This window comes from Cheilinus undulatus, linkage group 1 (genome assembly GCF_018320785.1).
Source record: "Cheilinus undulatus linkage group 1, ASM1832078v1, whole genome shotgun sequence".
In the NCBI taxonomy this organism is placed as follows: domain Eukaryota; kingdom Metazoa; phylum Chordata; class Actinopteri; order Labriformes; family Labridae; genus Cheilinus; species Cheilinus undulatus.
Genome location: NC_054865.1, coordinates 14615677 through 14641415, shown reverse-complemented (window position 1 = coordinate 14641415; position 25739 = coordinate 14615677). Strand labels below are relative to the sequence as shown.

The following is a 25739-nucleotide window of genomic DNA, read 5'->3' as shown; positions in this document are numbered from 1 at the left end:
CTGTTCTGCCTTTCAGCTCTAGAAAGCTATGTATCCCAGATTTTTGCATGGTGCATAGAACCCACAAATATGATTTGGCACCAAATTCAGGCAAAGAAAATAAATGTTTTAACTAAAAGTAAAGACTAAATGATAAACTTTTTCTATCACAACACTCAGTGGCAGCATGTTTCTGACCAACCAGAAAAGTGCTGGGCTTTTGAGAAAACAACTGGGGTTCAGGCCCTGGAAGCCACCGCCTGGATCCACCTATGGGCCACCCAATAAGGACAACTATTATAATAGGTTGACCCAAGGAAAGAAGGCAGTTTTGGATCAAGGCGGATAAAGTTGAATTTACACAACTTTTTAGATGAGGAAATTAGTTAAAAATTAAAGCTGCATCGTTAATAAATTCGAGGCACGTGCAGTAGACACAGATAAAAGACGGGGTTGTCATATTTTTGGAGACTCGGCCTGTGTACTTTTATCGTCTTATTTTGAAGAGACAACCCGGATATCGCTAGTATTATTGCTAACTTAATTTTTCGGTTGTAAAACGACATTTTTTACTTGCATAACTTTTAAACGATACTGTTGTAATGCGTTAAGTTAGGCTGGTTGTAAATGAAAATTAAATGACAATATTATAATGTCAGACTTGAATGTAGTTAACCTGTTTTAGTTAAATCCCCAGAGAAACCCTCCGGGACTTATTTTAGCTCTCCTGCAGACTCCTCCTCCGAGTTGTCCTGGGAAACACTAACACTTGTAAGAAAGTGCAGTCAGTCCTGCTGTTCCTGACCGGGACACTTTGGTGGTAGACCCACGCTGCTACAAACCAGTGTAACGCCATAATACAAACTTTTTCAATCGGATAACTCAGCCGACGCTTCAAACACTTCACGTCCGTCCATTAGGAGGATTATTATGCGTCCAAACGCTGCTGCTGCTTCTTCATACTGATCTTCTCCTGCTGAAGGTAAGAGGAGACATTTAAAAAGAGACGTTTTTCTAAACGTAGACTGAAGCGAACACCCTGTGGTTGTACTTTGAGTGCGTGTTTCGGTGTTGTGTCATTTTAGCAGCTGTTTTAATGGCTGCAGGACGCTGCGTGTTAACTTGTTGCTTGGTAGCCATGACATCCTCATTCACAGCCTGCAGGGCCAATGTGGGAACTTCTCACGTTTCTGTGAACTCAGACACGCCGAGGAAACACTCAGGAGTCCTATAGAAATGTAAAATGATACCACACAAAGGGTGTTAAACTATAACACAGGCCATTTTAAAACTATAGGAGATAAAAGACCCCATAACAATGTAAGCTGGCATTACTGGAAACTTTCTGGTTAGCCAAAAAAGAACTGAGGCCATGTTTTTTGTTTTTGGGGATTTAACTGGTACCTGTAATTCAATATGTACATTAAAGTGTAACGTTATGAAACAGAAGTAAATATTGAGCATAAAAAGTACCTGTGAATTGTAACATTTTGGTTATAAGTAATTGTAATGGTTATAAAATCAAACCATTTGAGTTTTAAAATGCATTTTCATTATTTTCAGAGGTCAGCTCTGAAAACATAGCTTTCTAATTAATATGTAGAGATGCCAAGCCTACTGGGTCTTGGGCATCCAGTATGCAGTGAACTGGATCAGGCCCATTTATTTGTACATCATAATAAATGCATATCTGTTCATAATACCAGTTACTGGTCACGTGAGCTTATAATAATCTGTCATCCCTGAAAAACCTTTATCAGTTGACTCTGACTGTGCATTCCTAATAATTTGTGACTATAACAATGCTATATGGATGATTAAATGAGCAAAAATACTAAAATATGGCTCCACATTGGAATAATTACAAGCAATGGAACAATAAACTGAACTCACATGACGTATAGAACAAAACTGGATTTATATGAAGATCTTGTGACAGTGTTTTTTAGTCTTATTATTATTAACACATGATGTTAAAGTCAGCTGATGACATCTTTTACTTTTATTCCTTCCAAATTAAAATAAGCCGAATAGAAATTTCATTATCTTTCTGTTAAAAAAGTAATATATTTAAATTTTGCATTTCTTAAATTACAAATGTCAAAAAACTGGAATATTTTATTTCTTAAAGGGAAAACTAATGATGTCTTACAGTTAGACCTTTAAAAAAGTATTAAAAATAGAAGCAATTCCTGCTTCTTCTATTTAAAAACATGTATAACCATATTTTATTTTATTTAATTGACCATAATTGTGTACATTGGTCTTGGTTTTACATGTATTTTGAGCCATTGTGACATACAATTACATTGCCTAACATGTAAATAAATCTTCTCTTATAGTCAATGTTTGACAACATTCAGACACTTATCTCTGTGGGATGATTTCTTTCATCAAGGATGTTGTGTTGCACAAGGTTTTTTCCATCTCAGTGGGAGTGGGAGGATCTGCACACATGTGAAGGAAACAGTAGCCTACTAATTCATTTACACTTGCTTGACCTCACCCACTCCAGCATGTTCAAAAGGGCAGGCCTGTAAACATGGCCGCCTCCTGTCTTTTTTTGCTAACACACCCATGGGTTTGCTTACAAATTGCATCTGGGAGAACATCCTCTTCACTTCCAGGACTCTGACTTGGACTTCATCCCTGATTCAGTCAGAATTTGTGTCCAAACCTTCCCTGTGTAGAGCCTCAGTGTAGCAGCTCTGTTTAAAGTGAAAAGACTGGAGATCTGACTGAGGAAATCAAGCATGTTGCATGTTTTCAGGCTCAGTAGAAAGGTATCCTTTTCCTCAATGTTGACACTAATCCGACAAGTAATTGTAAGCGTTATGCTGTGATAATACCAGGGAACCAACAGCCACTTCTATAATAGTACTGAATCATTGGATCATATACCAAAAATAATAAATAAAGGAGGTGCAGCTTACATTATTTTAGGATGTTGAACCTGTTTTATAGCCAGCTCTGATAAGGAAATCTTTCTTTATTTTCTTCCAGAGACAGTCTGGCACAGGTGTCTCCCCCTCTCAGTATCTTGGCACATCTCTTGTAAAAACTGATCTTGAGTCCTTTCACATCTTTATTTTTTCAAGCATCTGTTTCTCTCACTGTCACTGAAACTTCTTACAGTCAGTGTTGACTCAGTGTATCTGTCTCTGGGCAGCTTAGTCATCTTCCTTCTCTGTGTCTCCCTGTGGATATCCTCCTCTGTGGGATTGGTCTGCAGATCAGAGTCACTGCCTCTGAATGTAGGCCAACTATTCACCATCCTCGCTTTAAGACTGTAGAGGAGGAGACAGTGTGAAAGAAGGAAATACCTCTGTTCTTACTCCTACTGGAATACTTTATTAAGGTGTGTCTGATTCACAGTTTCATGTCAAATACTTTGAGATCTGGGTGTTAAAAATGAGCTAAGGTTATCAGAGCATCGCAGTTCCAAACATTACCAATCTTAATGCATCTACATTGAGGTACTTACAGGGACACTCTTGGAGGCTGTTGGCTTTTTGTTCCAAACAGTATGGTGTTCTTCAATTGTTAAAAACTTCGATGCTCAAAATGCTTTTAAAAGACTAGGCTTTTTAGTGTTCAATTAGTAAAAAAAAACATCCAAATTGTCAAAAGTTGGAATGTTGGCAACTGTTTCCCTGTAATGTTTGCCAACTTGGCAGTATTGGTGCATGCAGATAGTGTTTTTGTTTCCAATTTGCATTTAATTTGAGACAAACAAGAAACAAATGCATGCAAATAGTTAAACGTCAAAGTCAAAAGAGAAAACAAAACAGGTGATAATAGAACACAGTCAAATTCTATCATGGTTACTTCTTCAAATTGCACATGTGCAGTGTTTGATATAACACACTTTGTTCCTTTTGCCTCAGCTGAAAGCTTCCATGATGTATGAATGAGGTCTGGATAAAAAACTAAGGCTATCATGATACCAGGGTTTTAAATTTGGATATAACTGAAGTAAAATCAAACTATATTGATACCCATTTTGAAACACAGCAACAAAAATAAAAGTCTTTGCCTCTCAGTGTTGGATAATTTAACATTTTTAGCATGCTGTCTCTAAATTTGCTGAAATATTGGCAGCATTTTGGTACTGAAATGCTGCCAGTGTGTTTGTGTGGTTTAGACTGTAATCTCTCTTGCAGTCGCATCAGCTTTTGATTAAAAATCTGACTGAGGATCTGAAGTTTTTCAAAAGATTTGGTACTTTTTTAAACTTTCTGTCATGGAGATGAGAAAGACTGTATCATATCAAAAACACAGAAGTGTTTCCCTGAGAATTAGGCTACAGTTTGCTTGGGTATGACTGGTGGCCATCTCACCCTTACTTATTATGCACATTTTTTTCTGTTTTTGTGGTTTTTATCAGCAGTACATTTTATACTGATACTCAAATAACATCACTGGCTTTTTGAAAAGTTTAATTTGAGACTCAACAAGTCACAGTAAGTGAGCTGCATGCGCGAAGGGTTATTATTGATGAGGAAACATCAAAACATCATCACTGAGTGCAGGAGGAGAGGATGATATTAGCAGCAAGATGCTGCAGAAAACCATTGAAACAACAGCACATGAAGCCTCATTTTCAACATGAGACATTGCACCTTAATCAGTGCTATTACAGGAGGGGATTACAATTACATATTTAGAAAAGGAAAAATGTTCTGTGAATATACTTGGGTGAGGTTACGTTGATATATTGTGAAGGATGGAAACAGCTCACAAGTCACACTATCCACCTCTGCTGGTCCCTTATTGTCTAGAAATGAGAAGTCGTTTCAATCGAACATGTGCTCTACGGGGTTTATTTACATACTGTGTACCACTGTTTCATCAAATGCAGGATTCTGAGCTAGTAAGGAAGGAAACATTAAAAAGTGACATTGCTAGCCTGGTCTGTGTTACTGTGTATCGCAGCATATTTTAAAATATTAGGCAGATGCTTGCAAAACACAATGAAAAGGGGATAATTTAAAATAGTGTCAGATTTTATGCAGTGGCTGGTGGTGGCGGCCCTCCATGTGTGCATTTCTCCGTATTTTATACTACATCGGTTGCACTAGTGAATGAAACACCCTGTCACCTTTTAAGATGAAAATATTGGCATTAAAGCTGGTAAACAGGTCAATGTTAGCGATTTTTTACTAGTATCTTATCTAATTTAAAATTTCTGGTGGTGTGACGACTAGTAATGCTCCAAGGCGAGTAATTTCACATTTGATTATACAAAAATTAGAAGTGTGTTAGTCAACCAGTCTACAATTAAGAAAGCATTATCAAAACAGTCAAAAGCACACAGCTTTTTAACAAGATGGGATCACACAGGCGGTTGGTGCCTAGCTGGTTTACAGATTGTAGCTAACATTAGCAGTGTCAGCCACTCCAGCCTTTGATTCTACTTGCAAGTTAACCTGTGCTGAATGTTGTTACTCACTGCTTCAGTTATATGTAAGTATAACTAATTACAGCCTACACAACTTGACCCTATTTTCTGGATCAAAATAGCGCTAAATCATGCTGTTCCTACATGAAGCTATCAGTGCTATCAGTTCACTGTTGTTTACATGAGATCAAAGAGCATTGTGGCAGCAAGGCAGTGGCCATGAAGAACAACTACAGTGGCTCTGTGGCACGCAGCTATGGTACAATTAAGATGAAGCATTTGATCAGGACTGTGAGCCATGAATGATGAAAAATAATAACTAAGGTTACCATCTAGTCATTCTGGTTGTTCATTAACCATTTAGTTGATTAATGACGTGTATCCCCAGTGACAACCCCGGTGTTTTTCACACTGATGACGAGCAGGAAGCAGCAGCAGACAAAGCTGCAGTTGAGATCTTGGTTTGCCAGTAGACATGTAAACTTCCCCACACAATGTTTTTATTCACAAAGCTGTCTGGGAAAGTTCTAGCTTCTCTCAAACAAAAGGCCTAAGTCAGTTTTCTTTGCATGTCTTCTAGCAGTCTTTGGGCTGACTTGTAGGGTCGTCTCAGTCAGAAATATGCATTTAGCTTCAGTACAAGAGACAAATGACAGAGGAGTTGGCCTCCCATTTAGAGTACTGTAAATTACTGTGAGGATTCTGCTGGCTCCAAGCTGAACCTCGCCAATTTCTCATCTTCACAAACCCCCTCATTTAATGATGGAGGAGGATAGGCACAGTGTCGGCCTTGTAATTACACTGTATTTAGTACAGAATGAAAGCATTAGGGGAAGTCTTACAGGTACTGCTTCATGTTGTAGCGCTCTCAGGGATCGGTTTTGTTTGCCTGGGAGGGCGACTGCTGAGCTTCCTGCTGATATTTACAATAAAGCCTTGACTTAGTTTTTGTTAAGACTGGAATCGCTGGAATCCTCTCAGCATGCCAAACAGCAGCCACACTCGCTGTTCCAAAACAGCGGACGCTTCTGCAGCTTGAACAAATTTGGTGTCCCTTTTCTCAAGGGAATTATTAGGGCAGACTTAGCTTTTAATTGTCACTGTGCCTGTGGTGCCATAAAATATTTTGTCCAAAGAATGTCAGCCTTCCCAGCCTCTGTTTTGTCTAAGTATAAAGTATGTTAATTGCTCATAACTGTGACACATGAAAATGAACAACAGATAGATAGAAGGTTGCTTTAAGAAAGGGCAGAATAACATGTAACACCCCAGGTGGAGAACCAATAACAAACAATAGCCACAAGGAGAACTTTAGTTAAGATGAATAAGCTCTAGGTTGATTTAAATCCAATTTCTGGTTTGGAAAGGGCTCAAGTGGAGAGGTGCATAATCACTTTCAGCACAGACATGTGGGGCTTAAAGTGACAGTGCTGTAAATGAAGCGAGGTTGTTTGAGGTGCATGTCAATAGTAGATTTTTTTAGCCACAGGAGATGCTGGAAAGCATGATGGAGGAACATGCACATATTTTGCCAAGTATGCTAAACAAAACAACTTGCATGCCAAAAAGGAAAGTACTGTTTTTTTTTGCATCTACTGTGACATTGTTTTACTCCTTTTTCTTTAAATGAGCTAAAACTGCACCTGCATTGTTGTAAAGCCTTGCGTCTATGCCTGCACTTTGAGTGAAAAACAACAACAAAAAAAAAAAAAAAAACGACGAAAAAACAATGAAAAAATGATCAGGATGCAGAAAAAAGAATTATGTGTGGTGCTTTATATTATTTTGTGCAGTTGTGGTGTGTCAGTTGAGTTAGAACAGGCCAGGGTGGGGTGGTGATTTTTATATTTTTCAGTATTTTTCCAGTCACATCCCTGAATATGATATCCTTCTTATACTTGTGGTAACTTGTGGTAAAACCATAAATGTGCATCCAGACATGAATGTTGTTCTTTCCCAGAAAAGTGGGCTAAAGTCTGTCCTTTTTTACTGTCTTTAGGTGTAAATCTGCAGTCTGCACGATCAGATTTGGTCTTGTAATAATGCATTAAGTGTAATCTCACCGAGGTGTGATGGTAAAATGCCCCACAGAAGTGGTCAGACTCGTGTTTCACTGAAACTTTACTGTCTAAACGGTCCTCTTCTGGACAGACCTAAACCTTTGTGTGCTGACCCAACAGGAAGCAATCACAAAACAAACAGCAGACAGAGGGGCTCAAATAGAACCATGCAAATAGAAACTTGTAAAAACTGGATTGTCAGGATGGATATGATACAGACAGCCGGGGTATTTCAGCTTGGGCTCAAAGCTGTCCGAAGAAATACTTCTCCTGTGTATAAGCTAAAATCAGATTTCAGTTTGTTTATAGGAGAAGTTTCCTACCTGTTTATGTTATCCAGCCACTCGCCTTTTGGATGTAACAACATCAAGCTAGCCACTGAGCATCTGTCAGATTATGTGGCTGTTTCTGTTCTGAGAAGTGAGACGGGGCTGAGCTCATAGTCCTTTTTTTTTGGACCACAAAGTGTTGAATGGAGGCAGATGTCTGCACTGTCAGTCTAGATCTGATGTGTCAATACTCAGTGTCATTTAGGGTGAGTGCAGATTGGTCCACCTGCTATGACTGAAAGAGGATTAAGTAGTTTTAACTCTCTTGCATGGATGACATTTGAGTCACAGAAATTCTGTTTTTCTCAAAGACAAGTTTAAAGATAAAAATGCAAACTCCAGCGGGTCCTTTGACAAATCTTATTTTCCATTTAGACATTTCCAGACTCCCCAAACTTAGAGACTCCTCTGAGCTGCTGATAAGAAACGTTTCTGTCTGATGCATGCTGCATTTTTTAAATGATGTTTGGGCATTTATGCCTTTATCAGATGGAGCAGATAAGGATGTAAGATAGTGGCAGAGATGACACAAAGGTTCCCGACCTAATTTGAATCAGGGATGCTGTGGTTTATAGTTGGCATCTAAACCCCCTGAGGTGCCACAGTACACTACATTTTAAACTTGTGTTAAATTAAGTTGGTAGAAGAAACTAAGTATACATATTATACCTTAGTACAGCTGTGAGAAACTTTGTATTCCTCCAGGCTTTCTCCAGCTGTCCTCGTAAATATTGCTGCCCAAAATGCCTGATGTCCTGGTAGCTTTCTGAAAGGAGTTGGGGTTAAGTAGGCTGTCACAATATGATGGTAACCATCTTTAAAAATGAAATATGGATATTGTGTTAATCATGGTAATACTGGTTAATTAAAAGGAGCTTTGTAGAGGGTGGTAATGGTTCTTTGGTTGGTATCCATCTGCCATAAAACTGTAGAAAGATGAAGAAAAAGCAACAGCAGCAAAGAACAAGATTCATAGACCCCTCTATCTAGCCTTTACCACAGTGTATACTGCAGCACAAATCATGTCAGAGGAGATGACAGATGAAAGCGAGAAACTTCACTTCCAAAACCGTTTCTACTCCAGTTTAGTTGTTCTTTGGGTTTCATAAAAAAGATGGCATGTTTGTGGAAACTCCAGTCAGCAAAAATGCAACACGAAAGTGAAAGAAAAGGGGGTAAGACCACCATCTTCTTCACCCACTTTGACCACCATCATCCTGTAGGTTTCCTTATAATACTTGAAATCGGATCTCTGTTGTCAGCATCACAGTTATGAGTTGGTAAAAAAGAATTGTTAACATTTTTAAAATAATTTCTGGTCTACAGTCCTGGCTAAAGGCTCCATCTAATCTGTGACACAGCCAGCTGAAACTAGTAGCTACTGTAGACGTTCTTAATGACTACTGCCATATTTCCACAATGCACGTTAATCCCCTAGGTTTAGGAGATTAAAAAGGCCTCCCCACTTGCAAATGAGTCTGTTTCTGAAAGATTTAACAAATAAATAACCAAATCATAATTTAAGAAACAGTTTATTGTAACATGTATCATATTTATGATAGGTAAGATTATGTATTTTGGTAAAAGTGCTTTATGATGAAACTTGTTTATCCTCCACTGACTTTCTCTATTAATTTTCTCTCTCTTCTCTATTATTATTCACACACATGCCTCCGTCTCCTCCTGTCTCTATGTGTGATCTTTTGCCAAAACTCTTACGTTTATAAAGGTTGAAGAGTTGCTATTGTAATCTGGACAAGGTTTATTTATGAGCGTAAATAACGGTCAGAAATATCGCCAGTAGCGTCAGGCACTATCAGAAATATGCACGCGAGGAATAAAAAGACAAAAGGGATCGTCCACCAGTTTATTGATTCCTGATGAATGAATTTCAAAATGATTAAATGATCGTCAGGTGACCCGTGGAAGGGCCTCTCAGTCATAGGCTGAAGGAACTGATCTCCTCCGATATTCACGGCACACCTGCCCCCACACACCTGTGAGGGACCGTGCGTATTTCTGCATGCTGTGGTGAGAAGATCAAGAGGGAGTTGGTGCGCAAATGAGCCCACTGTCGATAATTTTAACCATGTTTCCCAGGGGTTTGTCAGTATGCAGCATGATACACGTGGATTGCAGGATTTTCCTGCATTAAAAGTGTCAGACTTGTTGCGAAACTTAAATAAATTGTGTGCAGTTGCTGCAATCTCGCGCCAAAATTCAGCACTCGTTTAACTATCTCGGATGTAAAACAAGTGGGACATTGGTCCATACACAACTTTAGTGGATACTGAGTCAAAGCATCGAAGCATACATGTGACCACAGCTCTGACATGGGGAGGAGGAAGCGGGGCTCTCTGGTCAGTAAATGACTGGATTTGCTCAGCTCTGCTCATAGAGTCAGAAGGAACGAGCAGACAACCGGGACTCAGAAATTACATACATTCATGTAAACAAGATAAACAACATAAGACTATTTAGTTTGTTTAATAAAGGGACCAGGTACAGATCTGCTCTATAGGAAAGGTATCCTTAAGTGACTTATGTTGTGCTCTGGTGCTAAATTAAAAAACAGCTAAGTAAAAATAACTCAGCCTTCTAGGGGGGCTAATATAATGGTAGGGGAAACACTGTACATACAGTCATGTGCATAAGTTTTAGGCATCTAGGGCATCAAGGATTCATCACTGGACCATATGTGCCACAGGTATTAAACATAGGGGGCCAGCGTCAGTGTTGACACATGTAGACATGTCAGTGTGTCGCTCGGCAACCAAGGTCAAGCTTAGCAGCATTCATTCTGTCCGGGCCTTTTCTTCCCTGGTGATGCGCCTGGAGACCATCGCTGGTTTTCAGGCCATTGGAACATCCACAGCACACCCTTGTGGCAACCCTACTACCTGCCCAGACAGTACCCCAGGCCGTGCGTACTCACCACCTCCCCCTTAACTGTGCCTTAATGCTGTGGACTTCATTGTGTTTTCTAACAGACTATTTTCCAATGCCCCTAATAATATGCAAGGAGTTCTGGAGCAGGGCCCTGGGTTGTGTCAATCCTCTTTTCTGCCCAATGGTGCACGCAGGCAGCTTACTTACCACTACAAGCCTTATTTTAGTGTAAATTTTTGGTCCAAACATGCCTAGAAGTTCTGCACAGTACTGAAAGTAGCTACTTATGATTTGTATGACTAATCAATATTTTAGTTTTATTGAAAAAAGGATGTTTTTTGTCCATAACGCAGTAAAATATACTCAAGAGGTCATCCTATACTGACATTTCTTGTAATGTTCTACCAATCAACTTAACACCAAAAATATTTCCTATAGAGGCCAAGAAAATGCAATATATTCTCTATTATAATGATCTGACTTTATGAAAACCATGATTAAAGTCATCTTTGTAGTCATTTACCCACTGTGGTATTACAGCTTTTATTTCAGTGGACTTTTGAATTCGCTGTCTAAACCTGTAATGCAGTGAGCTTTTATTTTAAATTAGTCTCTCTATGTAAAATAAAGAATCTGACTGTTCTACTACAACAACCTGTTTGAATCAGTATGTTCTGGAGGCTTTTCTTGTCCGGTTCTGTTTCAGAGAAACATGAATATATGAAAATAATTACCAATAGGCAGTGTAATGTACACCAGATGTTCCCTGAAATGAAACGCTTGAGGTTGAGCAGCTGTTGACCATGCTGTCTCATGGATTTTTCCATCAACACAAAAACACTGTTCTCAGCCTTGGAGCCTTCTCTGTATATTATCGCACCATTACACATGACAGCTGATTATTTTATCAGCCTGACTGATAAATAGATGTGAGTATTGTGTATTTGCACCAAACTCCATGAATCAGGGTGTTTTTTGGATGCAGAGGCAAAGTTACGGCAGACACCTGACCTGTGGCCTGCAGGCTCCGCCCCTCCCCTCTGACATCAAGGCTTTGATCTGCCTACTGTCTGTGTTAGCACAAGGCCAAATTTAGCTCAGTGTAATCAGTGCGGTGAGCGCTCACATGCTCTGCTGTGGATACCTGCTTAGTATAAACACACCTGCTCTCTCTGAAGGACTTAAAATGAATTTAATGTGCACCTGAAGGAGTCTGCTCGCATCTGCTGCCTTCAAATAAACTGTGGGTAAGGTTCTCATTGATGCATTTATGGCTGCCTGCTTAGTTTACTCAAAGGCTTTCAAAGTTTCTCTGTAGCTGAAAATGAACGTGAGAAAACACCAAACAAAACGTAGATGTGTGGTGACATTAACACCTTAAAAACGGATTATCATGTGTGAAATAATAGCTTTATTTTGAAGAGATTCCTCCTTGTTTGATCCTATACTCAAGGGAAAACAAGAACGGTGCACCTTCTTTGCTAAGCAACCCCTGCTACATTGACAATGCTTCATGGTTTTAATAACAACATGTGTACACAGGAGTCAATGCATAATGAAGCTTTCATTGTGCTCTGCTTAGGAGAAATTGCATATTTTATGCATATTAGATTTTCTGAGGATCAATACCTACCACTCTGTATAAATCAAGAACTAGTAAGACTTTTATGGTTGACCTGATATGTTTTAAGACAAAGTACGCTGGTTTGATTAATTTAAATATGAAATATTGTAGTCTCTGCAGAAGAGTTCCTTCTGAAATGACTCATTACTTTCTCAATAAAGTTTAATCTTCTGATCTTCATGTGTAATTAAGGTGCACTGTCTCTTTAAATAATGAAGCACGTGCTAGAAGTGCTTAAGTGATAAGACAGGATCTTCCATTCAGTATATTTGCAGTTTAATCTTATACTTACAGTAAGGTAATGTCCTTAAACTAGTAGTATTTACATCAGCATATCTTTAGATCGCCGTATCACTCTTTGTTAAAGTTCTGTTAAAGGGTGCAGACGCTGACATTAGCACTGCTTGATTTTGAGACTTTTGTGCTTGTCTTTCACCATTTTCTTTCAGGAACTAGAATGGATTTTTAGTAGTGCTGGGAAACTGCTTGAGTTTCAGTTGCAATCATAATTTTTTCTTCCCACATTCATGAAAACAAGATCATCAAGGTTGAAGGATTACTGTGCTGCTAGTGTGCTGCGCTCATTTTGACTATAGTGGCCATCAGAGTAGTTTTATGTTTATCGTCCTCATATATTATTCTTTTTACATATTCATATTTTCTCCCCTGATCTAGTTTAATTCATCACGTTTTTCCAAAGTATCAAGAGTTTTTAAGGTCGATCAATGCAAATGATCTAGACACTATGAAATCCAGGCTTTTTTTTTATCATAATCATGATCTCAGTATCAACCAAAATAGCTAGTCCTCATGATTTTTGTCATAATCAAGCAGACCGCTTGTATGTGGTGTTCATTTATTTACGTACAATTCCATTAAAATTACAGTTTTGGTGAACATGTTCCTCATTTTTATTTCACTACTTCTTCAGTTGATCTCAGTCTTGTTCACTAAACACCAGCTTTTTAACTACTTCTGACGTTAACATTTTCTAATACCGTTATATTTTTCAGTACTTTATTTTAAATGATGTAATCTCTATCACTTTAATGATTCATATTTAAAAGTATTGAACGTAAAGGTGCAATGTGTAATATTTAGCCTAGTAGCATTCTGCGGAACAAAATTGGTAAAAATGAAACATAATATATATAAGTAGGTCTATTTAAATTAGCATTTAATAACTAATAAGTGTACTTTTTTGATTAACTCAGAATAAGTTGTTTATCCATACATAGTGAGGGTCCCTTCCACGGATGCTGCCATCTTGGATTTTTTGCATTTTGCATGTTTCTATGGTGCTACAGAAGGAACCAAATAACAGATACTTATTTTTTAACTGGACACTGGCTGTACAAAATTACAATCTAGAACTGACTGTTAGATGCTGATATTTTCAAGTTCGCACACTGCACCTTTAGGTTATTTTTAACCAAAAGTTGAATGAAAAGATGGGGCACGTCTGATTGCACAAATATGCAGGCAATGTTTTTATACTGAAACAAGATATTCATACTTAAAGTAGTATGAAGGAGGTTGGCAGAATAAGAAATTACCTAATGCTGGTTGCTTTGGACTTGGCCTGCACAGTTAATAGAAATTTAAGTCCAGTTGTTGGCAATTATTTAACACTGAAATGCATGCTTCATCAATAGAAAACTTTATGTGATTATTTATTGAAAAAAAAAACATAAAAAGAGAATACCCCCTGTTTAAATCATGTTTGTTTATGTATCATTGCCAAAATGCCATAGCATAATTTTTGTCACAGTGTAGCAATAGCAGCAGGATAGTTTTTCAAAATAAAGGTAAGCAATGAAAAACACGGTTCCTTTAATTAAAACTTTATCGTGATTAGTATTCAGTCTCAATATTGATGAAAATAATTGTGATTGTCATTTTAACCAAAATCATGCAGCCCTACTTGGTAGTTGTATTTATGTTGCTGTGGTGTCAAAACAGGTACCACTATCATTTGGTATAATTCTTAATTGTATGAAAGTATAAAAATCTGGGTTTGTGACAGCCCTACTTCATGCACAAGCAGATAACTTCAGACTGGCTGTTTTTTGCTGTTTCTCTTGTCTTAACGGCCATTTGAACCATTAGTACGAGTAAAAATCCTGCCCATATAATTGATATCCTCCTCAGTCTGAATAACGTGGTATCATTTCAGCACCCAGGTTCAGTTCCTGCAAGCGTTCTGTAGAGAAGGAATCACTTGAGGAAGTGAGCCTCTCATGTATCACCACTGGCATATCAGTTCCCAAAATCTCTGCAGGGGTTTAAGTGTAAATTTTCACACTTCTGCAAAAACTGCCCCCGTTTGAGATTTCTTAAGAAGGAAAGCATGCTGGTGTTAGTCATCTGGTTGAAGTTTAACACACTGGAAAGACCCTTCAGAGGTCACCAGTGTATCCCAGGGTAAACACACAAACACATGCATATTTGTAGGCAATTTAGAGTTTCTCATTGACTAAACAGGCTTCTCTCAAACATTAGATCTTAACTGGGGCTTCCTTTTTGTTTGTTGGTTCTCAGGGATCTCAGGAATATTAAACCCGGATACAGCGCTGGTTACATTCAAACCATGTCATACCAGTTTTGATGCACACAGTGTCTTGTTTTTGATTGGCAAGTACTGCTACCAAACTCCTGCTTACTTTCTGAATTGCACAAGTTCCTCTACAACATTTTGGTACTGAAATGTTGCCAATGTATTTGTGCGGTATAGACAGTGTTATTTAACATTTGAACTGATCATCCTCAGTTCCACCTTTTTTTCAGTTTCTGTGTCGACTGAAACTTACTTTGAGACAGCATTTTCATGGCCAGCCTTACCTTTACTTGGTGGGGGTATAAGCCAGCAATGTGTCTAGTTCCACCCTTTAGGGTTGGATGGGTAAATGTAGTATCCAGACAAAAGGGGGCCTAACAAATAAGACAGTACGGACCGGCTATTTTCCTACCATTCCCAACTTCTGACAGTAGAAACTGTGCATCATATACTTGAATGAATGGAGCCAAACCACTTAAATAGACCATCACAGCTCTCTTTCTCTTATAGCAGCTTTAAATTAAACGTATAGCTGGAGATCTAATGGCTCTGTAGTGGAAATGTGCTGTGAAAACTGTATGAACCTATAATGTGCTTACTATTAAAGCCTTGAGATGCATCAACCTCTGCAGAACAGGCTGCATCATGCTGCTGTATGTAGGGTTGTTCAGTGATACAAAGTAACCAGACAATAGAGATCAACTAGATCACTGCAGTGAGGGGAGGGCAATGGTAATCTGATCAGATCTGCAGTGACACTACAGTTTGCCTTGGTCAGGATTCTTCGGGTTAAACCACTTAGCTCCTAAACAAAACTAAAAGCCACTTTCCTTTTCTAAAACTCTGATGTCTCCTTGTCCCTCTGCCTGTTTTCCTCTTTGCTTGACTGCCCTTTTTTGTCTCTTTAACGTCCTGTTTCTTATTTTACATGCCATGGCTGAATGAGTAAGTGCAGTCAGAAGACAGTGAAATGTCATATTGATCATTCTGAGACATTTATACCTGCGTCTGCTTCTCTTAAGAAGTTGAAATCACATTTCTCACCTTGCTCACACCCATCACAGTGCTGAGAGAAATTGGATTGCCAAGTGCAGCAGAATTCAAGTGGCAAAAATTGCCCTGTTTATTTTGGTGTATGAACATTTGCAGAAGGGCAAAGGTATGTGCGTTCAGCCCTCTGCAGGTTTCTGGGCCAAATTGAATTTTTAAGCGTTTCATCAGAAAATCCTTTACCAACTGGCCAGTGTCTGCTCTTTCTGATGGTGTGGATTGGCCTCTATATTTAAATCAAAATATTTGTCCTTAATAGGAGCCTTTCTGGAACAATTTTTAACTGATCTGTTCCTTTAAGATAACTTTTTGAACAAAACCTTGTCAGTTGTCTGAGCTATGGAGTTAGCAGAGAGCTTTCCCTTTTAGTAAAGGTGGCTTTTTTGGTAGGCTATCCATGTGACATTGTGCGTCCACAGCAGCTCCATGACGAAGTTCTGGCATCACTACACTTTTGTACTCACTTAGTGCATCAGCAATAACCTATCAGTGTCCCAGTGTGTGGTTTCAAATTATTGTTATTAATGCTCTGGAGGCATGACATGTATAAACAGAACACGCGTGCACACTCACATCCCTATTTCGCCCTGCCAGCTCAGACGTTAATATTGCCAGTCTTCTACTGTTGCTCCTGTGATAGTTACTATGCCAAAAAGGAGGCAGAAAGACTTCCTGTCAGAGCATTGTACATTCTAGACAAGGTGTAACAGGGCGTAAACATCCTGCCCAGACCTGGCCATGTATGAGGAGCATTAGACTGGTAGGTCTCTAATGGTATAAATGTTGCTTTTGTGGGACATATTAAGAAAATTCTGAGGATGCATCATAGAGGCATTAAAGTGCATGCATCCTGTTATTGTTCAGGTACAGTTATCTGCAGAAAGTGTGCCAGATAATCCAAGGGTCAAACACAGTCAGTACATTTACATGCAGTCAAGCTACAGTAACAGCTAGATTGGGCAATTTTATTGGGCTATTGTCCTCGTCCTAGTATGCAAGTACAGGATGACAGAATGCCTTGACCAATTCTAGTCAGACTGAGATGTGAACATGTGAGAGTAAATTAATCCATAACCACAGTATCTAGTTACGTTCATCTTACTTCTAGAAATTCAACTTGATTCCATTTGATTCAACTTGTATATGCTGTAAAATGACAGTTAAAATTGGATTTACGCTGTGAATCAACTTTCTTCTGAATGAGAGCGTACTCAGGGATTCTAAAAAGTGACTTTAGTTGTCGTTTTGCTGAACTAAGTTGTTAAAAATCCTGTGCAAGGTTAATGTAATAATTTGCGGATGAGGATAAGGGCCAGAGGTGACGGAAAAAGTAATGCTGTGAGCTTTGAGATTAAAGTTGAAATGACAAGAAAAAAGTTGAAATGTGGAGAGTAAGTTGAAAGTTCAGCAATAAAGTTGAATGACTATTTCAAGAGAAAAATTAGAAATTTTGATACTAAATTAAAACCTTATTAGGTTTAAACGACTAGTGGATTTTGGAGACCCACACTGTATTTATGGGCAAAAAGAGAAATAATTTTCATACATTTCACACATCCATCCATACATGGCTGTTTGGCATGGCCTAATAAGGTTTGACTGAAAAATGTAGAAAATTTTGACTTTATTCTCAACATTTAGATTTTTTCTCAACATTTTGACTTCATCCTTGAAAAAGTATTTCAACTTAAGTGTTGAAATGTAGACTTTATTCTTGACATTTTGCCTTTTTTTGTGCAATTTTGACTTTAAAGTCCCTGTAAAGTGAACTCACACTGTGTATCTTAAAACACTAGAAAGTTCAGGGGTGATAGTAATCCGGCACCGTGCCGGATTTCTGGCGTGGTGGCGTTTGACTGCTGTGAAAAAAAAAAACTACTTTTGTGAGCTTGTTTATGCGGGACAGCATGACGTCAAATCCCGAGTCAATAAAGATAACTGAAACTCTCCATCAACCACACTAGGCCTACTAGCCAATCAGAAGTACAGCGGAGACAGGTCTTGCGGAAGACAAATCTTAGGTTGATTTCCTGCTCTGCCCTCCAGTAAATCTACCGCTGATGAATCCCTATCAGGGCATGTGCAGTACAGGTGCCATTATGTTGAAGAGGAGCGCTGCTATAATCCAAAGTTTGATTTTAAGGCACGTAGGCTAGACGATGTTAAAAACTTGTTTCTAATAGCTTACTTCTCCGTTAGCCTTGTCCTCTCTAATTACGCACAGACGGTCGCAGTCGTCAGTGAGAGGACAGAGCGCTCAGTCTGCACTGACTTCTGAGTAAAGATTAATGTATAAAAAAGGCATTTTTTTGTCCACTAATATCGTAGCTGCTTCTTTTATGTTAACACGCTAATACGCGTCTGAATGTAGCATACAGGTCTGATATGACACGGACAGACAGACAGCAGTGTGACGGAGAGAGAGAGAGACACAGGAGCACGGAGGAGTGTGTTTATTGTTAGGGTAAAGACGCAGTTTGGACATAGATTTTTTTAAATTACCAGTGAACTCCTATAGTACTCGTATAATCGTTACACTGTTAGAGAGAAAAGAGGGATTTATTCATTTAGATTAGCTCTATAAACATCAGAACCCAGTGTGATACAATAATATGGATCAAACTCTTAACAGTGCTTAATGAGTGTTTAATAATGTTTGGAATATTTCCTATTACTCTGAGTATCAGTAAATATATAAGGGGTGTCCAAACTGTGGCCTGTGGGCCAACTGTGGCCCTTGACCCTTTTGAATTGGCTTGTAAGGAATCCATTGAAACGACCCACATAAGAACATAAAACTTTACTTTATTTCTTAGTTTGACTAGGAATGCACAATGTTGGGGTTTATATGATATGGGGATATTTACAAATTAAATTTAGCTGATATCAATACCAATATATAAATGTAGTTTAGACCTAACACTTCAGTCCTTGAAACACAGTTTAAGGATGAACAAAGAAACATACTTCAGTCTCTAGAACACACTTTAAAGTTTAAGTAACAAGGATGAACACAGAAAAATACTCCAGCTGTCTGTTGGTCCTGCCAAAAGTAGAAAAAAATTGATGAACACAAACAAAAGGATTCCAGCCGCAAATAGCAGCACAAACTGAGCTCATTTGCTCCTCTGTCTGATCTCAAAGTCTGATTTCTAAATCATACTGCTCTGATCATCTTCAAGCCTCACACTTCTGTAAAGTTAGTCAGCTTCCAGCAGTTTGCCCTTTTTTTGCGTCTGAATGTGGAGATGAACCGTCAGCATCTCTCTTCTCTGTGATTGGCTGTTTGCTTTGGTAGACATTAATGACAGCGGTAATTTAGGCTGTTTTTGTTATGTATTTTAAGTACATTCACTTACTAAGCATATATTTTGGTTACATGTTGGTTTTAGAGATGTAACAAACATTTTATATATTGTGCTACAGGTTTTTGTTCTGTGCTACAAGATTGTCAACCTCTGTAGCACCAGTGCAATTGGCAAAAAAAGTTTACGTACAGCCCTGCTTTAATGAATGGTTGCTAATCAAATGTTATTGTGCAGCAGCTAGAAGAAGCCTCACATGCCCCCATAACATTGTAACAATTAACTTTTACTATATTACAGTCAGATCCAGTACTTTTGTCACTATTGGCCTTCCTATGTATACGTCCCCCTCCTGGGAAAAAGTTCAGGCTCAGGATTTTTTTTCACTATCAGCCATGTATGTTGAACTAAGATGCTGTAAACACATGAAAACACTGAGACCTTTGTGTCATTGAATTTTAGATTTAAATACCATTAGAAAGTTGTTTACCTGGCTTGGTTTTATTTTGAACCAGTCAAAAATCTGGGCACATGACATCACCACTCTTGATTGAGAATTTCCCCACCCCCTTGAACACTACAATGATATAAAATTACTGAGCGGTTCATGTCAGTACAGTCTGTTGTTAGCTGATGTCACTGCCTTTGCTGAAAGTTAACAGCCAGCTACATGCTGTGTTTTTTTTTTTTCATTGTGAGGTAAATTTCCCAAATCTATCAGCCACAGTGGCCTACAGGTCATTTAAAGTATCATAATGGAGAGATTTGTACCAGAAAACAGTAAATATAACCCCGAACTTCTGCCTCTCTGCTCTGGCACAGAGCCAGGCAGCTGCACTCTGATCAGAATCATTTTTTAAGATTTGAGAGGATCGTATTTTTCACGAGTGGGCGTGGCTTCTGCTCATTCAACAGACATGCCCACACCATCCTAGGGCAGATTTTACTGCCTCATTTTACATGATTTTGAAGCTTAATTTTGTAAAGTTATAGATGTTTGTCATGACTGAAACTTTGCCAGATGGTTCAGAACACAGTGGCCTGTGCACAGCATTTTTTTTTTTTTTTGCCTTCACCTCTGGCTCTAATCCTGTTCTGTAATGACTAGCCATGATTCTTAACTAGTTAGTTTTATTTAAGAGTCTCACCAGCTAATTAGGCTGGCATAGTTCCTTGTCACAAACAATAAGGATTGCCGTCATGCCTGGACCTTTGAACATTTGTATCTCTACTCTTGTGACATTATCCATCACTAGTATGTTCCAAAGACCCTCAAATTACATCAACAGCCCTTTGGAATGAATTACTCGATATTACATAACCATAGCAGATGAGTTTCTTGTGTAATGGCATATTGATGTTTTGTATTGTAACCATCATCCTGGAATGCAGGAGAAGCACAGAGTAATATCACCAAGAAGCTGCAGAAAAATGTAGAACTGATGGCCTAGGAAGCTTCATTTAAACACTAGACATTGCATATCAGTCTGTGCGTTTACATGAACAGATCAATAAATATACTTGGGTAGCTGTTAATATATTCGAGTTGCATGTGATTGATGTACTGAATTTGTCTCTAAATGTTGAACTGCTCCTTTAAATGTTCTTGGAGCTCCCCATGGCTTCATGGTGTGGAAATAGAGGGGGAAGGGTGCAGCATCAAACCCGGGAAGGAGCGCTGATCAAGGCCCAGGCCCTGATTACAGGCCAGCCCCCGTCGTGCCTCACAATAAGATAATGCTATCTGGGCCCACAGGTATTTGGTTTCAGTGGAGAGGGTAATAACTGTCACCAAACACTGAGGAGACCTTTCATCCCGGCCTCTGTGTTGTCGGCCAGCGTTTGTGTGCAGTCCGTGCACAGAGGCAGCTTTTGTATGGCAGGGTGAGGTCACATCACCACGATGGCCTCATATCTGTCCACGGGGACAATAGCTAGGTTTGATTAAATCAAACAGCCGTGACTATCTAAATAGTAGTCAACATGCTGTGTCCAAGTCACTGTGGTGGCGTTGTTGAGGAGGTGATGTCGTCGTGACTAATTTAGCCATGCTCCTTGAGAGCAGAGCTGATAGTGTACCGTAAAAAGAATCATACAAGGCTTGAACAAGGAGCAGACGGACTTTGCTTTCTCTGGAGGTTTGAGCTGAAGGTGATATCAGTCCTCTATGGCAGGATGTAGTATGCCAGTAACTAGATGGTTAATAAGGTGGGGTGAGCAGCAGTGGTTAAACAAACATCTCAATAAAACATCAAACTCTGCTCGTCCACACAGAATGCTCCCTCATCAGGCCACATTTGAAGGCATGGTTGTGTAATTATCTGAGAAGCAAGCTGCTGACTAAATGTTGAACATTTGACTGATATGGTTGTTAAGAATTTTTGGAAAGCTTGCATCATGAGTCAGATATTGGCCATGTTTAGAGAGAGAGAAAGCATACTGCAGTAGCTTTTGGATGAAAATGTCCAGTATAGCTCAGTCCATCCTTTCAGGATTTTTAATGGTTATGAAAAGATCCAAGCTCTATAATCTTGGCTTTGGATATCTGCTGATACTAACCACTTATGTTTCAGGCCTCATCAGGTTTACCAACTGTATAAAAGAACTATGCAAATAGATAACCACAGAAACAACACAAATAAACTGAAAATGTCATGGTCTGCCCAGCAGCCCACCTCTGTAGCACCTCTATAGCACCACTCACCCTCTGCTGTGGCATTAAGCCTTATAGATCAGCACTGTAAGTGCAAAGCTGCTGAAGTTGTGTGTTCCTTTGTTATCCTGTCACGTTGCCTGTATCGTCTCTCCAAATGTCACTTTGGTAAACAAAGCATTTTTCTTGATGGCAGCTGAAATCAAGATTTGTTGTGTGAATGGTTTTCAACTACAACCACTTCACTGGTGTGTCTGTCACAGCTCCAGGTTCCAGGGATGAAACTTATGGCTTCTTCATCCATTTACTCTGATAAATGTTCCCATGCATTCTTGTGGAGAACAACTAGGGATGCACAGATACATTAGTTTAGCCATGTGCAAATAATATCGAAATTAAGCCCACATTATTTGTATCAGAAGTTTATGTGTTGTGTGATATCACTTTAATGTTGGCATTTTGGACACCTAACTGCTGGATCGGGGAAAAGAACAGTTATTGTGCAGAAGATGTAGTCCGTTTGACATGTTTTTTGTGGTCACACATGAGGGAAAATGTCAGCATTGTGGGAGGGTTTCCCCAGAATTATTGAAAATAACATCACCATTGGTATTTGCCTTTGTTATTTTAACTGACTTGTACAGCTGGTGCACCTCTAAGTGTGCCTTTTTGAAAATTATTTGACAAACTGTATCATGGCTCTAAGTTTTTGTTGCTTTCAAACCATGGCTGGAAGCTTCCCTCTCTTTTGCAATGCAACAGACAAAGTAAACGACCTTCTTCATTGGTTCACACTTATGGTTAAAGCACTGCCCTCAAAATATGAGCTGTGCATAAATTCATTAGTCATTGAAGTTGTTGGTGTGAGGAGCATGAAATGCATTCAAACTGCTAAGGTGTTGTCAGCTCCCTTCATGCTTTTCACAGACCTAGTGAAAAACTAAGGACAATGACGTAGCACAGGGACGTGCTTGCTGCAAACACAGAATAGCATAGAACTCTGCTTGGCCCCATGGATCAGCCCATTTTTATCATACATTATCTAGCACATGTATAAAACACCACACCCTATCTTATCTTAATGGTTATTGTTATTTAAAAGTACCAAAGCTTTAAAGGTAGAGAAATCTTATGTCATATTTCTAACCAGAAGCTGCTGAGAACAGGACAGAAAAAGCATTACCAGCAGAAATCCACGTGGACATGATGCAACAATAAAGAGACCAGTTGGTAGTATTTTTGTGTGTATTGAGAAATAGACCAAACAGGCAGAAAGAACAAGGTATCCAGGGCAGAATGTCCTTGTCCACTTTGTCCCAGAAAGAGACCATCTGCATAGGTGTGCGCTCAGTCCGGCTCCTCTTTTGACCAAAGTCCTGACTCTCTTGTCAACATGGAGGCCTGGTGCTGGATGACACCTCAGTTCTATATTGGGCCCGTGTCCCTTGTTTGTAGGTGTCTCCATGTCCTTGACTGCGGCTCAATTTGCACGGCTAAATTCAAAAATCTTCCAAAGAAGCAGCCCCGGGTTACTGTTGTCCCTGTGACACAGATCTGCATTGACATTCTTCAAGTTAATTAATGGCCAATGGGAGGTTTTTGACCTAGAAAGACTGCACTGTGCGGCTTTTAGGAGATAAAGCTCTGATGTATAGCTGTACGTTGACGTATGTATGTTATGTTTAAAAAACATGACCTATTTTATTCAGATTAGGATTCTGGATTCTGCACAGCGTCGACCTGCTACAAGTCTTACTTAAGCTTTATTAACCCAGAAAAGTTGGAACAGGCCATGCTCCTTTTTAGCAGTAATTGTTAATATTTATTAAGATATATGCCACAAATAATTAACTGTATGATGGCAGCAGATGAGAGAGAACATTAATGTTGTAATTTATTGTTTTTTCCAGGCTGATAACTCCATTGAGCAGGAGTGGTCCAAAAATGCTCATTGATCTCTGAAACAATAAATGAATTCATAACATCTATCAAGCACTTATAAAAATAGTGAATTATGAGCCTATTCATTACTACTGGATGTTTTTCACCACTTGCTTATAATGTGAATACATCCAGTTGCACATAGCAATGATATAAAATCAAAACTTTCATAAAACTTGAGACTGTTGCTTATCCACCACCTTTGCATATCCTTTTTACATCATCCTTGCACTAAAGTCCAGATAATTGGAGGGCTGCAGTGATTTTTATCCTTCTGGAACTTTGTCCCATCTCCACACAGGATCTCTGGAGCTCAGTCAGAGTGACCATCAGGTTCTTGGTCACCTCTCTCACTAAGGCACTTCTCCCCCCGATTGCTCAGTTTGGCCAGATGATCAGCTCTTGTTAGACTCCTGGTTGTGCCAAACTGCTTCCATGTGAGAATTATGGAGACCACTGCGCTTTTGGAAACCTTCAGTGCAGCAGACATTTTTTTGTAGCCTTCTCCAGATCTGTGCCTGTCAACAATCCTGTCTATGAGCTCTGCAGGCAGTTCCTTTGACCTCATGGCTTAGTTTTTGTTCTGATATGAATTGTCATCTGTGAGGCCTTCTATAGAGAGGTGTGCCTTTCCAAATCATGGCCAGCTAACTTAATTTACCACAGGTGGACTCTGATTGAGGTGTAGAAACATTTCATCCAATGCTGAGAGAAACTGGAGGAATATGAGCTAATTTCAAGTGTTTTTGCAAAGGGTATAAATACATTTTTTAAATCAATTTGCAAAAAAAATCTAAAATTCTGTTTTCACTTTGTCATGATGGAATACAGAGTGTACATTAATGAGAATAGAAAATGTTTTTTCAGCTGTAGCATCAGGATGCATCACTAAGGAACAGGTAACAGGAATGCTCTGTGAATGCACTGTATAGAGAGCTTTTTGATTGGTGAAAACTCTCTTTTTATTTGTTTAAATGTACAAAAATACTCTTACTAGACAGTGATAGTATCGCCTACTAAAAGTAAAAGTCGGTCATTCAAAATACATTTTCAACAATATCATCTTAGATATTGGCAAATGAATTGATTATTTAAAAGATGTTGGTTGCAGCCCCAATTCAGACCTTCCTTTATAAAGACCATCTGTATAATGGTTCTACATCTGTCCCTGTATGAAGAAAGGGTCCAACAGATCCTCAAGGCATGTTCATGACCTATATGATTGTAAATGTTCCCAGTATATTGTTGATAAGATAAGTAGACAGTCATCCACCTAACTAAAGTGTGATAATGACCCTGTAAATGAGTAAAAGTGCAGTGCCATGCAGGAAATAGGCACGTAGATAATGGATGTAGGGTGGAGTTGTGTTTTCACTGATGCTCTAAAGCACTCCACCTTTATTTCCCGGAGCATTTAAGCTTGATAACCCTTTATAAGGTTTTCAATGGCTACTAAAGCCCAGACCAGCACCTTACACGTGTGTTTGTTCATAGTTAAAGGAAGAGTGGCCTTTGCACGGGACAAATCTGTTGTTCCTGCAGGAAGTCTCAGAGGGAGTGGTGCTGACAGAAAAGATTATGCTGATGCCATTGTGAGCCTCTGTCTATTCACTGTTCAGTGGTCCTATCTGTAGTGACTCGCTTTGATCTGAGGGATTTTGCTACAGTTTTCTTTGTAAGATGATTACACAGGCCACAAGGTCATAGCTGGTTCTTTTGTGTTCAGATTCACGTGAAATGATCATTTCATAGCTCTGGAGGATGATACCAAAGAGCAGAAATGTTTTATGTGGTGTGGTGTAAAAGCAGAAAATAGAATTGTATAAAAAACACATAAAGACTCTGATTGTCAGTTGGTAGGTGGGTAGTTTTTAGAGTATATTAGGCTTCTAATTGTCCTACCTGCTTTGTAGTACATTAGCAGAAAGTTATCAGCATGCATGAACTTGAT

At 39.0% G+C, this 25739-nt stretch overlaps 1 protein-coding gene across 4 annotated transcripts in view; it reads left to right on the top strand.

Annotated features, from left to right (window-relative positions):
* Positions 1-741: 741 nt before the first annotated feature.
* Positions 742-25739, top strand: part of LOC121514167 (A-kinase anchor protein 13) — a 227232-nt gene continuing 202234 nt past the window's right edge. For all 4 annotated transcript variants that reach the window (XM_041794284.1, XM_041794292.1, XM_041794277.1 and 1 more), the window contains exon 1: positions 742-961. The gene's annotated coding sequence lies outside the window, so the exon portion shown is untranslated. The remainder of the gene's footprint in view (positions 962-25739) is intronic.